The following is a 20443-nucleotide window of genomic DNA, read 5'->3' as shown; positions in this document are numbered from 1 at the left end:
GCCAACATGTAATACATGGTATACATTTCCAGTACACCCAGGCTGGAATTTTCCAGTTAGTAGCTGGTGAACAAAGGAGACACAGAAGGATGAGCTGCAATCAATAGACCGGGTACATACTATCTCAGTTTCAAGGTTACTCTGCCCGTGCCCGCCACTCTAAGGGTGGGAGCAGGACTATCTAACGGGAAAGGTATGTAATGACAAAACAGTCTATTCATTAGTGCAGCGAAGCTCAACCTTGAAGAAATAGGGAGGAAAAAAAATATTGAGACTGCTTTCTGCTGAGGCAAACAGAATGAGACAGAAGTTTAGTTTCAATCATGGTACAAAATAGCAGCTGAATACAAAATGGTGCCGCAAATGCTAACTTAAATCGTACAATATAAAGAGAAGTCAACCAAAAACATTTTCTATTCCAACTGACCCTCCTTTTACCATTTGCTAAAAACACATTTTGCTACTGTCTAAAAGCAAATAACTCCTTGCATGTCCTGAAAACTACTGCTACATGTTAATACACGCATTATCAATATTAAAAAATGACTTTGTCTTTTGTTATTAGTTCTTGGATACCCTGCATCATCATGGCCGTGGTCTTAGGGTCATGTACTGGAACCTTCGATTTGGATGTCAGTGTTTTTTCACAGTAAGCACAGAAAGCAGGGAGACAATGTATGCACAAGCAACAGGTGAAAATTATACCAGCAATTACAACTAGGAAGATAAGAATCTTCCAACACCAGGACGCAAATAGACCCCAGAACCATCCAGAGAGAGTCCATGTACCATTTTCTTGGTGGATATCATATGCGAGCCTATGCAACTTCTGAATGGCAGCATATACATGAGGTGCTTGGTCTGGGATGTATTCACAACAGCTGCTGCCAATGACGTTACAGGCCCCTCCCCGGTCAGCAAGGATGATGTCTAACACCATCCTGTTTTGTACAGCAACGAGCCTCATAGCCTGAAGCTCAGCTGTAATATTTGTCAAAATCCCTGCTGTGGTATTAATGAGCCCTTCAACAACCATTTTGAGTCGACGAATGTTAACATAGGGCCCCAGTAGGGCGTGATACCCTTCCTAGCATCCGTAAACTGCTGCAAAGTGGTGTCTGTCTGATCTACATATTCTGTATTAATAACTCTTCTAACTCGGGGCAAGTGTGTACTCCTACGCCACAATCGATGGTCCTTATGGTAATTGGATGGTGCTATGTACACTGAGGAAGAAGGAATGAGAGGTAACAGGTACCTGACCATCCCCTAGGAAGCCAAACATAAGCTTGGGACCCACAAACAAAGTAGACATTATGCGGTGGGAGCAATGGTGGATTACTAGTCGTACTCAGTGTATATGTGTAATTGCAAATACTCTCTCGCACTTTTACCTTCTCTAGTCCCTGGATACAAAACCCAGCTGTTGTGTTAACTACAGACACTGGCATCAACTCATCCTTAGTAATATTGCGTATCTGGAAGGACTGGAAATATTCAGAGGCATTAAACCCTTGAAAATCCAGCATTTCATTTTGAAGCCATGTTTCGTTCTTTTCTTTCTCATATATATTCATACAAGCTGTTGGGGACAATGTACTCAGGGTCCCTTGCCCTTCTGACCTTGTGGGAGCAAACCCCTGGTGGAAATGTATATATTCCATCACTGTACAAGAGTCAGCAGATGTCATGTTCATAGCAGAAGAATGAAAGTGATGATGCACCACAGTAAACAGTTCAAACCACCCCTCACAACTCCCTAGATAGGATAATGGCATTGATAACAAAACATCACTCTTATGTGTAACTGAAGGGAGTAAGCCACAGATCCAACAATTAGTAGCATTGGACGTGTTGTGGGCCTGGTGCAGCATTTGCAAAAATACATTGTCTACATATGTTTTCTTATGTTCTCCTTTTTGAGGGGCCAGAGTAACAAACACATGTAGAGGGGGACAGGCGTTGTACCAACCAGGGAATGTACTGGATATTTCTCCTCCAGGAACCATGCTATAATAAAGACTGTTATTAGGAAAATCACGACAATCACTACAAAAACAATTTTACTATTTATGGACCAACCAGACCAACTAGATCCATCCCGCCCTAAACGCAGTGCCGCAAATGGCTGCTCTTCCTCAGTGATGGGTCGACCAAATGGGTACATTTTAAACAGAGGAAAGGAAATGCAATAGGGCTAATGGAAAGAAGACAAGATGGGGGCAAATATTCCCAGTGTCCGTTTGAGCCTCACTGGTAGACTCCTAATGTTCATCAATGTTGACTCTATTGAGCACCAGTGGTGGAGCTATGCAATCTCAACGCTTGAAGAAATCCCATGTCGCACAGAATAAGGTACCCCCCCCTCCAGGGAAGCACGTTCGGTCTATCCATGTCCGAACAATGCAACAATCTCGCCTCTCCCTAAACTACTGTTGGTACCACAGGCAATGTACACCCTATTTCTTACAGTCCATCATTACTAATCAGACTTCTCCTTTGGTGCACTGTTCCTCCGTTGGGGGCACAAATTGTACCTAGCTACTCCAGGCACAGAAGGGTCAGTAAAAAGGGGATCAGAAACAGAGGGGCCAGTGGAAAGGAGCTCTTCATCAGCCTTGATCTCTGGGGGCACTGCTGCATTTAGTACCTCATCATTCTCGGCTTCTTCTAGGTGAGTTGAGCATCCGAAAAGGGGACAAACCATGGGACCTGCTCCCACTCTGAGTCCCCGATTCCTTCAGCAACCCATTGGTCGTAGGGTAGGGGTAGAGGCACTCTATGGCAGTGTTGGGTATGAATCCAGTTCTTTCATACGGTGACCTTCACAGCAGTGCAAGTGGCAAGGAGCACCTGGACTGGCCCCTTCCACCTCTGCACCAAACTTCCTTTCCTCTGAAAGTGGCGCACGAGGAGAAAATCTCGAGGCCAAATATCATGCCCTGGCCCCTCAGGTACTTGTGGAAGTGCGTCTTGGATCTGTTGGTGAATAAAACGCAGACTTTTAGTTAACTCGTATAGATAGTCCACTAACAGAGGATATTCAATTTCCAAAAATTGACGAGGTAGCTGGACGCCCCAAATATTTGCTGGGTGCCCAAACACAACCTCGTAGGGTGACAGTCCTGTCCTAGAATGCGCCGTGCCTCTCATAGACAAAAGGGCTAATGGTAAAGCATCTGGCCACTGTAACCTTGTGCTCTCCTGAATCTTTGCTAATTTCATTTTGAGAGTACCACTTTACTTCTCAACCAAGCCTGCTGACTGGGGGTGATGTGCAGCATGACACTTCTGTCCGGTATGCTGTACCTCACACACTAGTTGGATAACTTTTGCATTGAAGGGACTTCCATTGTCACTCCAAATCAAACAGGGCAAGCCAAAGCGAGGAAAGAACTCCTTGAGGAGCCCCTTTGCAGTCGCTATGGCTGTGTTTTCTTTGGTGGGGCAAGCCTCAACCCATTTACTGAATGCACAAACTACCACTAACACATATTTCAAATTATTGACTCGATCCATCTCGATGTAGTCCATTAGGAGGATCTCAAAAGGCAAGTGGGAGGTGCAAAATTACCAGATGTGTAGGGGTACCTTTCCCAGCATTATACATCATGGACACCATACAATATTTGACCAAATGGGTGGCCATCTTTGGGATATTGTCATTGTGCCATACAGGATCTAACAATTTACAGATACCTTTTGCACTGTTTATGGGCTGGCCCGTGTGCCATAGTGACTATGGGGAGAAAGTATGCATCTGGTACCATCCATCTCTGTTTCCCTGACTTATCAGTCCAACACCTTTCCTCATCCAAGCGTGTTGTGCTTTCCTGCCATACTCTTAACTCCTTGATCATTGCCTCACTCTGAATCTCCTTGACATTTGCCAACGTAACCTCAAACATAGTGACCTCAGGCACCCACTGTGAGAAGTTGGCCTGATATATGCTTTTCACTAGTTATAGTGGTCATTCAGTCCAAACAACCTGTAATGGTGAATAGGTTACAGACAACCTTTATTGAAAGCTATCCTAGTGGTAGCTATGGAGAGCAGCCTTCAGGCTAAGTCTTGAAGGAATGTAAGGCAGCTTGTTTTACCAGTATATAATCTCTTGAATGATCAAATGAAAGGACAACCACACCAGGTATATATTTATAATATATGTATTTAAGATAAAACACACCCCTCTAGTCTCTTTATGAGACTGGAGTTCGAAGTACATAAGTTACAAGTTAGCAATCAACAGTAATAGCACAAATACAAGTTTGGGCCCTTGGGGCGTGCCAAACCATATACCAATAACGTGGTACAAGAACCACGACTGAGCTAGACACAAGGCCTAGAGCCTGTAGAAGTGCTTGGACCACAAAGAACCACCCAAGGTAGTGACACAGGGGACCCACGGGGGACGCGTGCAGTGTGAGAACACAGCTGCGAATCGCCGTTTACTTCTATGGGGAATGTCGCGGTTGGAAATTTAGAGTTTAAGGACACTTAGAAGATACCTACGAGCAAACTCTTTTGGACTTAGAGGTGTCTAGGGCCAATACCCACGGGAGCACTGGAGTACTCGAGTTATCTCACCCAGGGAAGCCGGGTGCATAGGTGTCAAATGGAGTCGGGTCGCGTCACTGTTTTCAATGGAAGCTGCTCAGGAAGTGCTGCTGCAGTGAAGAGGAGAAGTGTCCGGAGAGATCCAAGCCTGGATCTAGGATGGAAGGAACCTGAAAGCAGAGGGGACAGAGTCTGGGTCACTTACCACAGATGTCGGGTGCTTCAGTGAGTTGACGTGTGTCTTGACTCTTCAGCCACAAGGTCCAGGAGGTGCTGATAACAACCAGGAACTGGATTGGAGCTGTCCCATAAAGTCTGTCAAGTGCTGCGGTGTCGGTGATCAGTTTGGACCCAACAAGCCTTGGCAATGGCAAGTCACTTGGAATCAGAGAAAGGACGTCGGTGCAGACCAGCAAGTTCTGGGGGACTCACCCAGCAAGGGTAAGTTGGGGCACGTCTGGAGCAACCAGGAAAGCCCAATCAGAAGAGGAGTTTCCTTCGTGGGGACCCACTAGCCAACGGGCTAGCGATCACGAAAGAGCCTCGAGCGGTCGCACTGGAAACTGGCCCACGGGTCACTCGTGGAGTGGAGGCCAGAACTATTCAGTGCAGGAGGTGCCCAAGGCTGGGGCTACTCGAAGCCCAAAGCACAACTTCAAGGAAGACCAGGAAGATGTGATGGATCAGCAAAAGATCACGGTGTCCAGGGGTCACGGTTCCACGTCACCCACGATAGCCACGGGCCTCAGCTTTGTTGTGGACTCAGGGTAGCCTCGGAGAAGTCTGGAAATCTACCTCTGGTTATGCAAAGACTTCGGCGTCTGGCAGGAGCTTCAGTGATGCAGACCGGTCAGTTGCTTCTTTGGTGCCTGCCAAGCATGGGAGTCACTCCTTGATCCCAAGGGAGTTTTCTTCAGTCTTCTAAGCAAAGTAGAACGTCGAAGGTCCAGGATTTATGTAGCAGAGTTTCGTCCAGGGTAATCTAAAGTCGCAAGGACTGGGTTCCCATACTTATACAAAGTTTGGGGGTTGGACATACTCTAGTGACCCACCTATGGGAGGCTTTGCAAAGAGGGGTGGTTACACCCATTTGCTTTGTCCAGTTTCATGCCAGAGCAGGGGCAGGTAGCCCCTGCAGCCGATTTGAACTGGACTATGCACAGGGACAACAAATGTACCCCCAGTGCAGGACTTCAAAGCACCAGAAAGTGCTCCCGCCCAGCCCCAATACACAACTGCCTATCTGGGGAGGTGGTTACACCTCCCTTGGACAGGAAACCTATTGTCCAGGCCTCCCCTGCCGGAGTTTTGGTCAGCAGCAGGAGAACAGATCCGTGTCTGTGGCAATGGCATCCATTTTGTGATGCCAGGGCTGTAGAAAGTCTTTACCGGGTTAGACCAGTGTGAACATGTCTCTCCCTCTAGAAGGGTGGAACGCTACCCCCTCCACCAGAACTGGTGGGGGGGTAGTATTCCAAAGCGTTTGACACCAAACACAAAATGTTTCCGTGCAGCCATTCCAAAGTTAGCATTTACCGCGAGGTTAAAATGCACTTAAGAGTATATGGTCAGGTTGCACCACAAACATCATCAGAGGAGGTACTCTGAATGTTGCACAGGGGCTCTGCTCATGCAGGGGCACCCTCTCACATAAAAACCAAGCACTCTGCCTTCAGGATTGTTAAGGCCTGCCATAGGAGTGACTTATAGGTTTTATATGTGTGTGCAATGTAGTGATAAAGGTAGCCTATACCACTGTAAGGGGTGCAAGCACCACCTTACCCAGGCTGCAGTAGCAGACCTGTGGTGTCATTTTGGAGTGCTTCCCAGGGGTGGCATAATACATGTGTCAGCCCCTGGTAGGCCTCTGAGGTACCTATGCCCTAGGTACATAGTATACCATATACTAGGGGCTTATAAGGCACTCCAGAATCCAATTAGAAATGTATCTAATGTACATGGAAACCATTTTAGAGAGGAAGCAGCTAGGCTGGGGTCCTAATTAGCAGGGCCACAGCCAGACTAAGGTAAACAAGCATTGGCATAGCCAATAGGTCTCGCCTTTGGGACCTTATAAGTGTTTAGCCATGCAACAGTTAATGTTACTGCACCAAGGATATTGTGCTGGATAACTAAACACTTAAACGGTCCCAAAGGCGAGACCTATTGGCTATGCCAATGCTTGTTAGCATTTGAGTGTGATTATAGAGGTATGGGCGAAACCGTTTAGGGCCGTTCCGTCCAGAATTTGATGGCCTGTGGTGTTGAAAGCACTGCTAGATAACAAGGGTATAAGAAGTCGGGAATGGGCACAAGTGAAGGGTATGACATGAAATTCCAAATGTCAAAATCATAAAATGTGTGATTTAAGATATGGATGTCGCTTAAGAACAAATGTGTTATTTTCTTGGAAGTTAAAAACAACCAATAACTGCATTGTAAATAGAGACACGAGTTTTCCATTTTTACTATAAATGCTTCCCTCTTTTTATTTTAAAAATCACAAAGAAGTAGAGGTTAAGGGTCTGATTTGCAAAGGGACTTACGTGTAGTAAAGGTACAAGTGTGGAGTCTCTGCACTCTGGGCAGCCTCTCTGTCCAGCGCACTGCAGTGAGTGCAGTGCGGAGATTCTGCCATGAGTGAAGAGACACGTAACTTTATTGCACATTAGTCCCTTTGTGATTTGAGCCCTAACTCTTCATTTAAGGGTCTCACCATATGTTCAATCATGTCTGCTACATCAAACGTTATGCATATAATCAGAAGCCCTAGTATTAAAACATGCCATCTTGTAATGTGCCATACATTGTCATTACCTTTTCTGTTTGCGAAAGGCACCAGTTATCGAAAGTAGTAAAATAAACTTTTACTAAACTCACCTTGGTGAAACTGCAACGATTGCTGCTGCTTATTGAGGAGCATAAGGGCTGGTACCCAGCTAATGCCCCATGCGCTCATTGAGAAAAGTGTGGGGTGACCAGCAATATCAAAGGAGAGGCAGAACAATCTAAGAGTATGAGCATGGACAAGAACAGAGGAGAGGATAGGATAGTGGAATGAAGGGTCCCGAACACAGGAGAGGGTTGAGTAGTCGGTTACAGGACAGGCAGTCAGTGCGAAGGGAAACGCAGGGGAAACTGTTGGATGAAAGAGGCAAAGATTTGATGAAGGGAGGACGAAATGGTTACATGGGGGGCACAGGGTGGATTAGCTACTTTCATAAGAGGAAACGTTTGTTAGGAGGATGTTGTGTTAAATCGTAATAATGTAACTGCGCAGGGTTGAGGCGAGTGAGGACTTGAGCAGTGTGGACTAATTATAGTGTTAATCTTGGAGCAGATGTAGCAGGGTGAAGTCATGAGCAGGTAAGGATGAACAATAGAATACTGATAATTGAAGATGATGGAGAGAGTAAAGAGCTGAAGGTTTGCACAGAGCGCTTGTGGATGGTGAGGTAATGAGGTCCTGGAAATAGATAGATTTGACACCTCCTAGATCATTATGCAGTGTATGAAGGGCTTGCTTATTAACCAAGAAGTTAGCAGTGAATATGTGCTTTCGCCATTTTTGTACTGCTGCCCTCATTTACTGTTATGCGCTCTTATTTCAAGTGTAATTCATGGCTGAGGCCTATCTTTGGTACAAGGTGGATAATGAAGCGGTTGTATGAGCTGTAGTGCAAGACTGAAGTGAGGTCTTTATGAAGATCACGTGGAAAGCAGTGAGAGCAGTGGGGTCCTGTTTTCTACAGCAGATGGGTACATGAGAGAGCTATCTACAAGGAGGCGAACTGATTTGCATGTGAAATGTGTGATGTCAGATGGAGCGATGATGGGTTTAGATTTGGATAAAGTGTTTGAAATTAGCATAAAATTGAGTGGCTTACCTTGCTTGTGGGTGGGATTAAGGAAGGTGTAATTTGAGGAGTGATCAGACAGAAGTGGAGACACTGCCGAAAGCATCAGTAAAATATTTTGGCAAGTTATGGTCACACCAGTGAAAGCAGAATCGTTTGGTGAAGGCAATAAATAGGTGTGTAGCATAATTTCCGCCAGCTGTAACTGAAAGCCATTACTATATAGTTACAGAGACGAATGCGTTTCCAGATGTTTGGAATGAAAGAGGCTTATGGTGCGAGTCCTAATGAGAAAACATCTTGTCATCCATAATAAAACACTGACCAAGGAGAGTAAGATCACATAGGTATGCTTCACTAAGGTAATACCTAAAACAAAACAAATGTTAGATTGGTTTTGAAATAACAGTAAAATCATGAGTCTGAGTCTTAGGACCTGGAAGGCCAGTGCAATCAGGAGTGAAATACGGACAGTATTGGAGCATGCTAGTATAAACTATGTTCAGGATCCTTTGAGACACCTTTAAAAATACATTTTAATACAAGTAAAAGGGATAGCTCCTTTCCGCTCCTAAAGCGTCTTTTTTTTAACGCAGAACAAAATGCTGTATGGTGCTCTGTAAGCGCCACCTGGTGTATTTCATGCAATACGGCCCCCAGAAATGTTCTGCCAAATGCAATGGATCTCCGTCACATAAACAGAGGCAATAAAAATCAAACATCAAAGCGGCGAAAGTGAAAGTAATCGAGCAGAGCATCAAAGGGCTGGGTGAGAAGGGAGGGGGGAATGCAAGGGTCAAAGCGGCTAAAGTGAAAGAAAGCTATAGAGAAGGGAGGGGGGAGTGGGGAGTGGGAGCAGCTGTGCACGTGCATGTGATCGTGCACTCAAGGTTTAGGCCAGCCAAAAGACTGTGGGTAGCACTTTGAAAATCCCACATACAAAATGTCTCTTCGAGCCTTTGGCTCAGCGAGACCTAATAAACAGTGAAACACCAGCAAAAAGTGGGGGTAGCCATGTGAAGCAGATCCTACTCTCCTACACAACCCCCCCCCCAAACGCAGGGACATTAAACTAACCTTGACCAGTTGAGTCTTCATGTTCTAAGTGGAAATACCTAGAGAGTCCATCTGCATTGGCATGGTTACTCCCAGGTCTATGTTCCACTGTTAAGTCCACCCCCTGTAGGGAAATGGACCACCTAAGCAGTTTGGGGTTTTCACCCTTCATTTGTTTTAGCCATACGAGGGGCTTATGGTCTGTCTGAACAAGGAAGTGAGTATCAAACAAGTATGGGCTCAACTTCTACAGAGCCCAAACCACAGCAAAGGTCTCCCTCTCAATTGCTGACCAACGTTTCTCTTTAGGGGTCAGCCTTCTGCTTATGAAAGCTACATGCTGATCCTGACCTTCATCATTCAATTGTGACAGTACAGCCCCTACCCCCAATTCAGATGCAGCTGTTTGGACAATGAACTTCTTGGAGTAATCAGGACTCTGCAGAATGGGAGCAGTGCACATGGCCTGCTTCAGGTCATCAAATGCCTTTTGACAGCTAGCTGTCCACTGAAGCTTTTTGGGCATTTTCTTAGGAGTTAAGTCATTCAGGGGTGTCACTATTGATCCATACCCCTTGACAAATCTCCTATAGTACCTAAGAAGGTTCTCACCTGAGTCTGGGTAGTTGGAGCATCCCAGTCCATGAAGGTCTGGATTTTGCTCTGCAGTGGTTGAACCTGGCCTCCACCTACAAGGTGGCCCAGGTACACAACCTGACACTGCCCTATCTGCCATTGGTGGCCTTGATAGTGAGGCCTGCCTTTTGCAGGGCCTCCAAAACATTCCTCAGGTGGACCAGGTGATCCTCCCAGGTGGAGCTAAAGACAGCATTATCATCTAGATATGCTGCACTATAGTCTTCCAGGCATGTAAGGACTTGATTCACCAACCTTTGGAAAGTGGCAGGTGCATTCTTCAAACCAAAGGGCATTACCACAAACTGATAGTGCCCACTAGGGGTAGAAAATGCTGTCTTTGGCTTTGCATCATCAGCTAGTCTGATCTGCCAGTAGCCAGCTGTCAGGTCAAAGTGCTTAGAAACTTGGCTGAGAGCAAATTATCTGTTAGCTCATCTGCCCTGGGGATGGGATGGCCATCAGTCCTAGTGACTGCATTGAGACCCCTGTAGTCTACACAAAACCTATTTTCTCTCTTGCCATCTGTGGTGTGAGCTTTAGGTACCAGGACTACTGGACTAGCCCAAGGGCTAACTGAGGGTTCAATCACTCCCAAATCCAACATCTTTTGGACTTCTGTCCTTATACAGTCCCTGGCATGGTCAGGTTGCCTGTAGATCTTATTCTTCACAGGCAAACTGTCCCCAGTGTCCACTTCATGAGTGCACCAGGTGGTCTGACTTGGAGTAAGAGAAAACATATGTCTGAACTGGCTGAGAAGTTTTCTGCAGTCAGTTTGCTGCTGGGCAGTGAGGCTGCCTGCCAAGGCTACACCATCAACTGACCCATCATCAGGGTTCTGAGAAAGCAGGTCAGGGAGTGGGTCACTCTCTTCCTCCTGTCCTTCATCAGTAGCCATGAGCAAGCCCATGTCTGCCCTGTCAACATATGGTTCAAGCCTGTTGACATGAAGTACCCTGTGGGGACTCCTAGGGGTTCCAAGGTCTACCAAGTAGGTAACCTCCCCTTTCTGTTCAACAATTGTATGGGGGGCCACTCCATTTGTCCTGGAGGGCTGCTGGGGCCACAGGCTCCAACACCCACACTTTCTGTCCTGGCTGGTAAACAGTCAGTACAGCCTTTTGGTTGTCAGGCTTTTTGCAGTTCCTGGCTAGCCTCAAGGTTTTTGGTTGCCTTTTTCATATACTCAGCCATCCTGGAGCGGAGACCAAGTACATAGTCCACTATGTCTTGCTTTGGGGGCTTGAGAGGTAACTTCCATCCTTCCTTCACCAAACACAATGGACCCCTGATTGGGTGACCAAACAAAAGTTCAAAAGGGCTGTAGCCAACCCCCTTTTGAGGCACCTCCCTGTATGCAAATAAAAGGAAGGGCAAGAGTATGTCCCATCTTCACCTAAACTTTTCTGGGAGTCCTTTGATCATGCCCTTTAAGGTTTTGTTGAACCTTTCAACTAAACCATTGCATTGTGGGTGATAGGGTGTGGTGAACTTGTAGTTCACTCCACACTCCTTCCACATAGCAGTCAAGTAACTAGACATGAAGTTTGCATTCCTGTCAGATAATACCTCCTTAGGAAAGCCTACTCTTGAGAATACACCCAAGAGAGCTCTTGCCACCACAGGTGCTCTGGTGGTCCTTAGGGAAATTGCCTCTGGGTACCTGGTGGCATGATCCACCACCACCAGTATGAATCTGTGCCCAGATGCTGCCTGAGGATCCATGGGACCAACAATGTCAATCCCAACCCTCTCAAAGGGAACCCCCACCACAGGTAGTGGTATCAGGGGGGCATTTGTGGTTCCACCTGCCTTGCCACTGGCTTGGCAGTTCACACAGGAGCGATAAAACTCCTTCGTGTCTTCAGGCATGTGGGGCCAGTGAAAGTGAGGGACAATTCTGTCCCAAGTCTTGTTCTGGCCCAGGTGTCCTGCTAGGGTAATATCATGGGCTAGTGTCAATAGGAAGAAGAAGAGGAAGACGCGGTTCAGTCCGCAGGAAAACAGGATCCTGATAACAGAGGTGGTGGAACACCATCAACTACTGTTCGTCACCTCCACTGTCTCACTGGCAACTAAAAATGAAATATGGCAGAGCATCGTGGACAAGGTGAATGCAGTTGGAGTGCTGAGGAGGTCAATGAGAAATGCGCATGGGCAGGCGTACGCGCATGCGCATTCGTGAGAAGAAGTTGCCGGTCAAGCAGGAAGAGGGAGCCCTGGGACGCCAGACCGCAGGTAAGGTATTTTATTTACTTTTAAATTCTTTAATTTATTTTAAAATTAGGGTGGGCGGGCGGCGGGTGGCGGGCAGCCCTGCTTCGCCGCGGCATGTGCGTAGCGCTGCCTGCTACGCCTACTTCGTAAACCGCGAAGCAGGCAGCGCTACGTACACTCCGTGGGTGGAGCGGAGTACTACGCCCGGGATTAATTACCATCCACTGTCCCCTGATGCACTCTGCAACACTCACCTTGGACCTCGACATGGACTGCCATATTCTGTTTGGTCACCAATGACACAGCTATCAGACTGCGGACTGAACTCCTCCTCTTCTGATGTACTTGTCATTCCCTGAAGGATTCTGGCTGGCCCTCCACAGGCAAACACTGTAAAGTGGGGTTTACATGGCCCTGCACTGCTCCAGCTGCAACACTCCACTGAATGTGCAATAAACATTCATATTCACAAAGATGTGTCATGTCTATGATCTTTTAAGTGTGGAAGTATGGATGAATGTAGGGTCAGTGATTCCCCCTTACATCCATGTTGCACATGTTGTGGGACTTGGGTCACAGGGTGACACATTGCTGATTGCAGTCCGGGTGGCGCCAACACTACTACGGAGACACACGCATTAGTTACTTCCTTGTCCAGCCCAGGACGGGACCACACCCAGAGCCCCGGGGTCATTGTTCACACCCATCCGCTGGACTGGCATACGCCAGGACAGCACACTTTGCTTACGCTCAGAGGGGGGACAACAGCTATACATATCCCAGGTCTTCCCTGTCGGGATCTTCTGCACACCGGTCTAGTTGTCAGCATGCTACAGCCACTCCCCCACGTCTGGTTTACACCCACACCACACCCATCCAGCACAGGCATCACAGGACATTTGACCCTGCCAATAAGTAGGGCCTGCCGCACGTGCTGGATGCCATTTCCACTCTCTAACTGGGTGGCTCGGTGTGGTTATCACTTATGCATGAAGGCCTAGGGCCCTGCCACCTCACATTGCCCAGTGTTGGGGTTGACATGATGGCATCTGCACCACAAGACTCAATCATAAAGGGTCCATGGCTTGGGGTGCACAGACTTGGTGGCACCGAATACACTGCGGTAGGCACAGGCACACCGCCACGGGACAGTGTCTTTCGGTGCACTGAGGTAGGGGCACCTAGAGTGCTGAGCGGGTGTGCAGCCTGCGATGATGCCGTGTGCACTGATATGGTCTCTGCCATAATGAAATCAAGATCCAGAATCAAGTGTGTGACCTGGTGGCCTGCGATGCGGGGCTGCTTGATGTGGAGGGTGTCATGGTCGCGGGCACCGGGCTTGGAGCTCCCACCGGCACATGGTGGGCCATCTTGGAGACACGTCGGTGGCGGAAGGTGAGCAGTGAGGCCTGGTTGCGCAGGGGTGGGCAATCACCGCTGGGCGGCGGGAGTGGCTGGGGTGTAGCAGCGTGTGTGTGCAGGGGCGGGCAAGCAATGATGGCGTGTGCATCTGTATGGACTCTGCGATTCATATCTCTGGAAACTGTTTCAGATAAAGGACCTGGGGAACTGCAGGGTGTACCGGCACGTGGTTTGAGACACACCAGTGGCAGCAGGTGAGCAATGAGGCCTGGGTCCGCACTGTCAGCACTCTCTATCCCTCTCTTTCTCTCTCCTTCTCTCCCGCTCTCCCTCTCTCTCTCTTTCTCTTTCTCTCTCTCCCTCTCCCTCTCCCTCTCTCCCTCTCTCTCTTTCTCTCTCTCCCGTTCCCTCTCCCCCTCTCCCCCTCTCTCTCTTTCACTCTCTCCCTCTCCCTCTCTCCCCCTCTCCCTCTCTCTCTTTCTCTCTCTCCCTCTCTCTCTCTCTCCCTCTCTCCTTATCTCTATCTCTCTCTTTCTCTTTCGCTCTCTCTCTCTCTGTACTTTGATGAGCTCATGAGACACCTTCTTATCTAGGTTTTTGTCTTGCAGGCTGTGACTTACAGAATGTCCTGAGAAGACCCGCCATGACTCTTCAGAATTGTTGTTTTGGGTGTATTCTGTAATAAACGGATTATTTGGTTATATTCTAAGATGACTGTGTGATTCTCCTTTTTCTGACCTTACATGTATGTTAGGTGTTGTGTTTGTGCTACTTCAGGCGAATTGTTTGGTTCATGATTTTGTAGTGTTGATGTGCAATATCTTTGTCCAAAGGGGGTGGGAGAGGGTGTCTGGGGTAGGGCCCCAGGGTAGGGGGGGTCCTGGGGGTGGTGGCAGTGGGTGTTGTTGCCTATTGGGGCTCCGGGCTGCATGTTCAGTTGGTCTAGGGCATTTGTTGTTCTTCATGTGTGGCTCTGGGCAGTGCTCCCTTGTCTGGTGCCGGTTGTCGTCCGACTTTACACCAGGTAAGAGCAGGTGTTAATTTCCTGCTGCTAACGCACCTTATCGCCTGTTTTGGGATCTTATTGCCGATCTGGCTGGTCATTGAGAATGTTGCAAAGTGGTGTTGTCACAGCTTTTTGCAAGGGAATGCCTACTCTGCATCTCATTAGTGTTAATTGCCGGGGTCAATTGTGGTGATGTTTTTTGCTGCTGCTATCGCGGGTAAGCTGGTGATATGGGCTGTTAGCACCAGCTTGTGAATGGGGCAATACATTTATCGCAACTCTGGCTGTGATAAAGTGCCGATAACTCGGCGATAAGCCTTTGAGAATATGTCCCTATATTTTGTTCCCATTTCAGAAATACATAGGTGTCTTTAATACTGATTTTTCACTGTTTATATTTTCCGAAATGAATTGCTATATACCCGGTACGCAATAAAAAAACATTGCAAGATGCTGCTCAGTTATTCGCTCCGGGTTCGTCAGGTTCTTGGTGGACCTACAAGTCCTATATATCCCCACAACCAGAAGGGTCCAGTGGATGTAACGACATATTGCTTTAAAAAATCTATCATACTTAGAAGAAATTACAGGTGAAAACATTGGCACAAATGGCTGTTTTTTCAACTTATTTTCAATTTTTCCTATTTTCAACTGTTAGTTTCTATAAAAAAAAATTACAAAAAATGACCCCTTGCTAAATTCAAAATTTTGTCTGCTTCTTCTAAATATATAGCTTTCCAGGATCCATTATTGCTTTCATACCCATTTCTACCATTAACTGGAAGGAAGTTGAAAGCACAAAAAATAGCAAAAATAGACTATGTCCCAGTCAAATGCCCAAACTGGGTAAAAAATGTAGGTTTTCTGACAAAAGTCAGTCTGTTCCTAAAAGCTGGGAAGATAGTGATTTCAGCACCACAAACCCTCTATTGATACCATTTGCTGGGAAAAACCAGACTCTTTCATCTTCAGCACTTTTTTGCAATTTTCCCCCCAAAAACACAATTTGGCTGTATTTTGGCTAATTTCTGGGTCCCCTCCAAGGGAATCAACGAACCCTGGGTACCTTTAAAATCCCCATGATGTTGGAAGAAAAGTACACAAATTTGGCGTCAAAAAGTTACAGGTGCCTAAGCGTGAACTGCCCACAATAGCCAAAAAAAGGCTTAGCACATGGGGGGAAAAGGCCTAGCAGCGAAAGGGTTAAGCCCTGTGCAAAGTTGCATGTTGGTATCACATTTTGCACGATTCTAACTCTAAGCTACCTCACTATAAGCTTCAAGAGTACTAGGTTTTGACAGCTGCATGAAGGTTGAGGGAATGTCTCCAGCACATACACATATATGGCCAAATTTCTGTTCTGTCTATTATTAAATGTTAAGTTCATATTCATGAACCCTTAATGGGTAAGTACTATTATATTATGCAGTTTGGTTGGTTGCATCAGGGCACACCTTTGAAAAGGTGTAGCTTGCGCCAACAGGGGCGGCATGCCCTATTAAAGAAAGGAAATTCCCCCAGGGCAGACACAAACACTGCATTTTAAAATTTAAATCACATTGAAATAGGGCGTACCTGCTTGAGTGCCAGCCAGGTGTTACACTGCAGCCGTCAAGAGGCCTGTACTTCAAGGTAGCGAGAGAGACCCCCTTATTAGTGACTGCTCCTGTTTGCAGAGTGGCGCTTGTGCAGTCCAGGGGACCCCTTGCTGCCCACAAGAGGTCTGCCTGTAGAACGCACACAGAAAGTGCGGGAAATGTTCCTATTAGTACTTTCACTGCACATCTTAAAGTCATATTTGCTTCTGCGCACAGTTCCGTGATACAACTCAGGTGCAGAGGCAACGAGATTCTCTCATGCCTCTTGGCCCAAACCCATGTGGAATTGAGAGAAGACCCTCTCATAATAGGGTTGGTGCACAAATAGGAATAAACAAGGGGCGGCACAAGCTTCTGCCCCTCCTTCTTAAATACCTTTGTGGCAAGGGTTTGGAAAAAGCTGCCACACATATTCATTGTACTCCTGGGGCACAATGCAGTAAATGTCACCTGAAGTCATTCATTACCTCACTATAGAAAGTGTCATGTATGAGCATATCATTTTTTTTTTTAATTAAATTATTTTTAACAAACATTCAATGCATGGCCCCGCAAATTTAAGTCCAACGAGGTCTAAAAGGTCTGCCTCCTTGGCAACAACATCCTCCCATCAGCGCTGTAGCTGGTTGATATTTTGCTCCACGGAAAAGACACGAGTCAAGAATTTGTGAATCCACTCCTACCTCACACACCTCTCTTCCGTTCTGTAGCCTTGTCTCACTCGGCCTCCGGCCCCAAGCTTTGAGGAAGTTAGTGGACGATGAGCCAGATTAATGCTGCTACATTCCTCTCCTCAAAATTAATTGCTCACTCTCCCCTTCCAAGACATAGCCCAAACACACCAAATAACTATGAAGAAGAAAAAAGTAACCCCTAACACCCCAGCACCCACCTACAATAATTAACCATCAAACGTCCACAAACAGATAGACAAATAGAAACTGCATAATATGATTCACTTATGGACACACACGTAAAACACAGTCAACACAAATAGACAATTAGGAAACAAACTGCGCACAACTGGCAAGACACGAACTCCACAAAGCTTTCCAAAAACCACCAACAACTCCAGACACAACCGGCAAGCACCAATTATTAAGAGAAAGTGAAATTACATTTCACACTTTTTAGGTCTCGCCTGAGCCAGCGCTTTAGCGCTGCTCTCGCGAGAGCTTTTGGAAACGGGGGATTTGGAAGTGCAAACTAGTGCTTTCAGGCCGCCAACTACAGTGCATGTGCGCCGGGCGCGCGCACCATTAGGCAGCCTGCGTGATCATTTCACAGCCGCTTTGATGTTCTCAGTGAGCCGCGCGGCCACTGAGAACATCAAAGCGGCCGCGAAAGTGCTCACCATTTGCCAGCCTGCATGCCTCTCTCCCCTACACCCTCCCTTATCCCACTTCCTGCTTGTTATTTTTGTCACCGTTTCACTATTGTTCTCTTCCTGCATTCCACTTTTTTTACATGTGTTGTTCGTAGGAAAGTCAGAGTATGGTGTCGTCGCAATGTTGTCAACACCCAGACTGGTCTCCTTTAATTTGAGAATGGTGGCTAACACAAGTTGAAACTTCAATGGAAACATTAAATGTGCATAAACCTTCGAGCCCATAGAAAGGCAGCTTTATCTAGAAAAGCATAGAGGCCGGAAAGCAGCTAATGACTGTTTATTTGTTAGCTGCTGCTGCAGAAGATTAGTTGATGGTGAGCATGAACAGGGAGTGTGCAAGGTTTGGAAGATTGCTTAGTGCGATGTGTCTGGTGATGAAACGGTATGTTTCATATCAGAGTGCAAAGTACATATCCGTATGTGTCATCCGTTCATGAATCCTCATCCGGAAGCAGCCAACGTCTAATTGATGTTTGTGAAATTGACAACTATGAAGATCGTTCCTCATTAACTTGCAGAACCACGTTACATTAGGCAGTGACTCATGGAAGAGAAGGAAAAGAAGAACAAGCATTTTTAATGCAATAGGTCTCGCATTTACACAAGTTTAAGCTATTGGCATTGTAAATGACAATGCCTTTTATTTATGTTCAAAAATAAAAGGCATTGTCATTTGCAATGTCAATAGCTCAAACTTGCGTAAATGCGAGACCTATTGCATTGCAAATGCTTGTTCTGCTATGCAGCCAGGCCTAGTGTGTCATTCCCTGGGCATTTCTGCCTAATTTGCATATCTTTGCATCATATTGTCGGATGCCAGTGCCATGCAAGATATGTTTGCGTTATGCACCATGCCATTTGTACATGCAGGGGCCTCACAATGCATTTTTGCACTACGCACCGTGCCATTTGTCCGCACAGGGATGATGAAAAGCATTTTTGTGATACACTGCATGCCATTTGGCCACACAGATGTCACATATAACTTTGCACTACTTTAACATTTCTATAATTTACATACGGGTGACACTCAATAAATGTTTGAGATGTGCACTGTTATGTGATTAAAGCGTGGACAAACCACAGGATAGCACACACTCTTTACACACTTCATATTCATAAGTTACATTGCCTAACTCTTCCCTGCTCTTCTGTGCACAGTGTTGAGTGTCAAGGACAACTAATAAAGCATCATTTTAGCAGCATCATAGTGGGGTTACAATCATATTTCCATTGCACCAACAGAGGAAACTTTGCACCATTGGGCTAGGGTGCCTGTGTATGAGGTATATTTTGGGCTAAGATGGAATTGACAACTACCATCACAACATAAATGTCATTTACTGAATGACCTCAATCAATATGTATTGCCTTATATATCACATGTATAAACACACACCATCAATGTAAAATCCACTTTACACCGAAAATGTTAAGGTGTAGCATTTGTCCACACACACACACAATGAATTATGATTTGTAAAGGCAGATATATGTCCTCAAACATTTGTATTTCCATGTTGACATCCGTGCTTCACACAATATGCATCTTTATATAGTTAAATGATGCTTCGAAACCATCTCCCTTGTCTTATTCTTATGCACATGCAACACAATGCTACAGTTGCACTTATTTTAATAAGGCCCCCTGTGCCTCCTTGTATTGCTTTGCATAGCATATAGAATGTGTATTCGAACAATTTTGTGTAAATGAAAACCTTACATTACTCTGACCTGTGATGGTGGAATATGTGTTTTTTGCTTATACCCACACATGCATTCATGCAATTTGGCAACATGACATATTGACTTCAACACCTGCACCAGAAACTTTGTCAGTGGCAGATATCTCCCAAGGTCAGTTAATATATCAGCTGCTAATTTTGATTCAGCTAAGTACTGTCACTCTACATGCATGTTAAATTCTCCATCAGGCATCAACAATTTATCCGGGTTCAGAGACTGACTAAATAGAAGGAATATGAGCTTTCCAACTCTGAATCTATTGTGGTTGAAACACGTCATCATAGCACCATGTCACAAGGGTGCCTGTGTTGGCAGTAGACTGAACTCATTGACCCACAGGTGGGATGGATCAAGATAGGAAAGGATTTGCTGATATGACATTTGTACACAGACCACAACGCAGCAATAACACTTGCTGCATGAAAGGGACAGGGCTTGTATGAGCCATATCTATCAAGATATGACACATTCCCAACCTCTGGTTGCACTGGCACTCACTTTTCAGCCTAGGGCCAATGCAGGCATCCTTGCATCAAGGTGCAAATGGGCCAGCATTGTTGGCAGGATTGTTTTAGTGCAGGAAAGCTTACCTTCCTGCACAAAATGATTTAACAGAGGCTTTTACATGTTTCTAAGTGAGCAAGAAAATCCAGCACACTAAGAAAGAGAAAACCACAATGAGATATACAGATATTTCTCCTCCCGTAGGAAGGCATATCATTTCGGCACATTTCCAGGTGTACCAGTCTTGGTAAATCTGAAAATGTGACAAATTACATGTGTGAATGTGTGGCAACATCCACACTCCACCAATGGAACTCCGTCTCAGGGCAGACTAATGCAAGGAAGCGACTTGCACTCCTTTTGTTACTCCAGATTTGCCAAGCCACACATGGTGGCCTTGTGTGGCTTGGTGAATCTCATTATAGGATTTGTGTCACCCTGTGTTGCCGAAGTGTGAACCATTTTGCCACTACTGACTAATTTATGTTGACAAAGGGAGATATAATCAGT

The sequence above is a fragment of the Triturus cristatus genome, chromosome 2_1 (genome assembly GCF_964204655.1).
Source record: "Triturus cristatus chromosome 2_1, aTriCri1.1, whole genome shotgun sequence".
Classification (NCBI taxonomy): domain Eukaryota; kingdom Metazoa; phylum Chordata; class Amphibia; order Caudata; family Salamandridae; genus Triturus; species Triturus cristatus.
The sequence above is the reverse complement of the archived record's forward strand: the minus strand, read 5'-3'. Positions refer to the sequence as shown.